Source organism: Echinops telfairi, unplaced genomic scaffold, assembly GCF_000313985.2.
Source record: "Echinops telfairi isolate 266 unplaced genomic scaffold, ASM31398v2 ScPeMD7_3533;HRSCAF=4204_0, whole genome shotgun sequence".
Classification (NCBI taxonomy): Eukaryota; Metazoa; Chordata; class Mammalia; order Afrosoricida; family Tenrecidae; genus Echinops; species Echinops telfairi.
Window position 1 is genome coordinate 38,309,106 of NW_022107431.1, and position 5,753 is coordinate 38,314,858.

A 5,753-nucleotide genomic window follows, 5' to 3' on the forward strand; every position below is an offset into this window, starting at 1 on the left:
CTTTTTTTATCAGTTTTATTTGTTATTAACTCTTTGTAGCTTTTAGTGTTGAACTGGTTTGGTTTTGTTTTCTCATTATTCCCATAAACTTTTACTCAGCATTTGTGTAGAGATAATACATCAATTTTATAAACTTGTGGCAATATAGATCATTGATGATAAATACTTCCCTCCTGGCATTTTTCCTGCAGGAATAATCTTTCACTGCAGTTTTGGGGTCATACCTAAGAAGGGTGTGAACCAAACCAACCCTTTAAACAATTTAAACAAATTACACTAATTTGCTGACCTCCAAACCACTCTAAAACATGATTTTACCAAGGCAGATTAAAGATTTGAAAATATACCCAGTTTTCTTCTAGAAATGAACACTACTGAACAAAGATAAATTTAGACCACCCGATTAGTTTCTAAAGAAAAGCTCAGTCATTCCTTTAATTCCTTTTCTTAAAATTTCTGACTCAGTGATATTTTTAAACCTGTTTCTTTGAAAAAATCATCTTAATGGTAGTACATGAATGTGATAGAACCCAAACTACCCACATTCTTGCGGTCCTACGTCTAAGCACATTTAAAAAGGCATTTTTGTATTCTCTTTTTGTATGTCAATAGATGAATCATTTAATCAATTTCATTTTAATTGCTAGGTACATACACCTCTAAAAAGAAAGTCTCTCTTCATAGGGTCCTCTTAATGTGGGGAACAGAAGGATTTCTCCCACGTTGTCTCCCCCAAATATGCCAGATTTAGCTTGAGAATGACTGTACACTTGCAGGTCATCAATAGTGGATTGGGAGTCATTCTCACTGAGAGGTATCAGCTGTCTAGACCAAGCAGACACCACTGTTTATCCCACAACAAATAAGGCCCACTCCCTTCTGATAAGAATAGTAGTTGTCTGTTTACTTGGAGCTACCAGAGAGGTCAAACCCGCCCAAGGATGACAAAGGTTAGGTAGCCATTATGAATCTAGGGTCCGCCCATCTTGTCACATATGTAACCCTAGACCTTCCCATTCCTATGGGCACACCGCTAGGTCATCCCCCTCCTATTGATTGTATTGCCTATGTTGCTACGCCTCCCTATGACATGGGTTATTGTCTGCTATCAGGGGGCTTGCATGCCTCCCAGAATAGTAATTGTCTGTTTTATTCTATGAGACACCAGAATGATCAAACTTGTTCAAGGATGAATTGTATTGCCCCTTCCTGTAATGTATGACTCTGTAATCTGATCCCCCTAAAGTGATATGATGCGTGGTTAGCAATAAATGAGGAGGCTCCCTGGTTCTTGGGAGGGCGGCTGAGGAAGGAGGGTGCTCCTGTGAGGGGGGTGGATGAGGGCGGCTGCTCCCGCAAGGGAGGCAGCTGCTTCTACTCTCGCGGCCGGGTTCCCCCCACGAGGACCACCAAGCAGGGTGGAGGTGAGCAATGCTACCATCAATTGCTTCTGACTCCATTACTTGACTCCATCTTTTAACTCTCATGCTCTCTATAACTTTAATCTCTACTTGTTATCGCTGTACAATTGCGCCTACCAAACTTTGCTGTGATGTTTTGTGGAGTTCCCCATCCCCTTTAACCCCACATCTTAATAACCTGCTATTTCCCTGGAGTGAATTTTCCAATCATTGTACATCATGTTTGTACTACTGGTTGACTTACATTTATACACACTAAAAACATTTGTGTGGCCATACACATTATTTAAATCGTCTGCTTATGAAGTTAGCTGCTAGCAGACTGGGAAGAACAGAGTTATTAAGTAGATTGCTGTAATTATTTCCAGTCTTCTTTCCCTTCCGCCACCATACTATAGACCAGTGGTCCGCAACCTGTGGTTGCAACCCCTTTGGGGGTCGAACGACCCTTTCACAGGGGTCGCCTAAAACCATTGTAAAACACATATTTCTGGTGGTCTTAGGAACCCAGGCACCTCTCCTCTGTCTCCAGGCTGGTCCGCCACATGCAGATATGCCCACATAGGAGGACCTGGCGTGAAGATGGTTCCCCATGCTACACATGCTTCAAGACAAAAATTTCATTTATTTGTCATTAGAAAGAAATATTTCACAATATATAATTACATATTGTTTTTATGATTAATCACCATGTTTTAATTATGTTCAATTTATAACAATGAAAACACATCCAACATATCAGATATTTACATGACCATAACAGTAGCAAAATTACAGTTATGAAGTAGCAACGAAAATAATTTTATGGCTGGGGGGGTGTGAACCACACATGAGAAACTGTATTAAAGGGTCATGGCATCAGGATGGTTGAGAACCACTGCTATAGACCATAGCCTTCACTGCCAATGCCTATCAAATCATCTTCAGAAATCAAATCATATTTTATTTGTCTCAGAGTCTGGATTTTCTTCCATAGAGAATCTAAATGTCTTCGAATATGAATCAGCCAAGTCTTCCTTTTTCCTTTTGTACCTCATAGAGATGAGAAGTTACCAATCACACTGACAACAGCAACGCCAATAAAGCAACATTTGCACAACAGTTATTTCAGAAAGCTTCCACGCACTTGAGCTGTCAAGTACTCCATGTTCCAATGCAGATGAGGTAAAAGGTAGGTCATTGCAGTCTTTCATTCACTAAATCTGTCATTCCTTAGCAAAACCAAAACACACCCACTACCACCGAGTCAATTCCAATTCATGGCATCGTTCTCCTTGGGTGCTGTGGAGTCGCTTCCGACTCTTCACCACGCTACGAGCGCCGGAAGGATCCATCCTCACAATTATGCTTCAGCCCATTGTTTGTAGCCACTGTCCACCCAGCTCACTGAGGGCCTTTCTCTTTCTCGCCGCCCCTCCACTGTACCAAGCATGATGTCCTCCTCTAGGTGCTGGGCTCTCCTGACAACTGTCAGAAGTACAGGACACACAGTCTCACCATCTTTGTCTCCTCTAAGATGCTGTACTTCTTCCAAGACAGAGCTGTTTGCTCTTTTGGCAGTCAGTTACTTTCAATATTCTTCGCCAACATCATAATCCAAATGCATGGATTCATCTTCTGTCTTCCTTATTTAATGTCCAGCTTTCACATGCATCGGAGGTGCTTGAAAATACTGTGGCTTGGATCGGGCACAAAGTAACATCCCTGTTTTTCAACACTTTCAAGAGATCACGTGCACCAGATACACCCAATGCACTTGGGTTTTTGATCTCTCGACTGCTGCTTCCATGAGCATTGATTGTGGATACAAGAAAGATGAAATCCTTGACTTCAATCATTTCTCTGATTATCGTAATGTTACCTATTGGCCCACTTGTGAGGTTTTTATTGTCTTTGTTTTGAGTTCTAATCCATAATAAAGGTGGCAATCCTTGACCGTCATGAGCAAGTCCTTCAAGTCCTCCTCACTTTCAGCAAACCAGGTTATGTCATCTGCGTATCGCAGGCGGTTAATAAGCCTTCCTCCAATCTTGATGCAGCTTTCTTCAGATAATCCTGCCCTGATTTTAGACCATGCAATATGCCCTTGTTCTGTTCCCACAATTGTCTCTTGATCCATGTACATGTTTTGCATGAGCACAGGGTAGTGTTCAGGAATTCCCATTCTTCTCAGGGCTATCTATAGTTTGTATGGTTCACATCCCCTTTGTATAGTCAATGAAATACAAACTATCTTTCTGGCAGTCTCTGCTTTCAGACAAGATCCATCTGACATTGGCAATAATCTCCCTTGTTCCACAGTCTCTTCTGAATCCAGCCTGAACCTCTAGGGGGTTGAGCTCCCAGGGTTTGAGCTCATAGGGCTACCAAGACTGTGGAGACAGAGGCCTTTATCTTTCTCAGGAGGAGCTAGGTGATAGGTTTAAACCACCTAACTGTGGTTGGTAGTCTAACATTTATCCGGCAGCACCACCAGGGCTCCGAAACCAGCCTAACATCTGAAGAGGACATAATGGGAGATGTGGGTTGGAAAGATCAGGTTATGCTCAGCTCTAAAACCATGAAAACAACTTTATAAGAGGCACTGAGAGATACTGATTTCTTGTAGTTTTGAGACTAGGTCTGTACTTTGACTCCCCTTGTCATGAGCATGTTGGCCTGGTTAGCATTATTTTGTTCTATTGGTTTGTGAGAATTGTGTACTGAAGTCAGTTTTCAAGGATACATAAAAAAACCCGGGCCAGTCCTTTATCAACTAATTTTATGACTTACCAGCATGCCTTACTTGCTTAATGAAAAATAATGATTGACATTACTTATTAAGCTATAAAACAGCACTTAAGCTCAAAAACCACCTAGATCAAAATATAACCTGGAAGATTGACCATAAATAAACAGAAGTATTTGCTATGGGCAGTTTTGAAGTCACATATTTGAACAGGAAGAGAGAAATATTTTCAACAGATTAAATTTCGGCGGGGCGGGAAACATAAATCACCTTGCTTAAAAACAAATATTTGAAAGTCCTGAGGCTTAAAGAATGGGAACAACCTCATTCAGAATATTTATGATAAAATTATGCACAAAAGGTAATAATTTAGTGACCATGTATGTCTTTTAACTACTAAGGGTTTGTACTTAACAAACAAAAGAATTCTGATCAATTCTATTTTGTATTATTTCCATCAGAAAAACAATTTTAACATCTGATGAATGGAAGGACTTCCCCCAGAGTAGTTTCTGACTCTATATTTTTAAAGTTGTTTCTTTGCCACTACCCCTGACCTTCTGGTGCTGGGCCCCATGAGACATGCTCATATTATAAATCAAGTTATAGCATCCATTCATGTTAGAATTCTCGGTGAATTTGCCAAGGGAATGGAAGAAGTCTTCCCGGAAGGAATCATTTCAGTATACATGGAAGTACCTGTGAACCACATAGCTCTCATGCATTACCTAACATTTAAGCAAGAACTATTATAAAGAGGAAATTCAGTCAGCCAATGTTCACATTTATTGATCCCACACACAGTTAGCCAATGTGGTTTAAGACAGGATGTTTCAGATGGTACCTGCCTTCAGGAAACTCTCCTTCAATCTAGCAGGAGGACATATTATTTCAATAAGTAACTAAAACCTAAGGTAAATACAAAAAGCAAACAAACAAAGCTAATGCCACCTCATTGACGCTGACTCATAGTTACCCTAAATAAAGTTCTCCAGGCCTATAAATCCGTAGAGGAACAGACAGCCTCATCTTGCTACCCGAGTGTGACTGGTGGGGTTGACCCTTACCTTGAGACTAGCAGTCCAATGTTGACCTGACACTGCCACCAAGGTAGGAATCGTTAAATGTTACAACAAAGGATTCAAATAGACCGACAGTCATGAAGGTGGCATCAGACCAGGCAATGTTGCATCATTCTCTTATACGTAAGTTGCCACGAGTTGGCATCAATTTAGTAAAATCTCACAACATAAAAGATAACTTTGTTTACATGTCTGTAGGAGAGGGATTTCATTTGGCAGAATGTCTGGAGACTTCAAGGAAGAGGTAGCAATTGAGCTAGGCCTTGAAACATAAGTAGAATTTTTTTTAAATCATTTTATTAGGGGCTCATACAACTCTTATCACAATCCATTCACACATCAATTGTGTAAAGCACATTTGTACATCATTCTCAAAACATTTTCTCTCCACTTAAACCCTCAGCATTAGGTCCTCACTTTCCCCCTCCCTCCTTATTCCCCCCTCCCTCATGAGCCCTTGATAGTTTATAAATTGTTATTTTGTCATATCTTGCCCTGTCTGACGTCTCCCTTCACCCACTT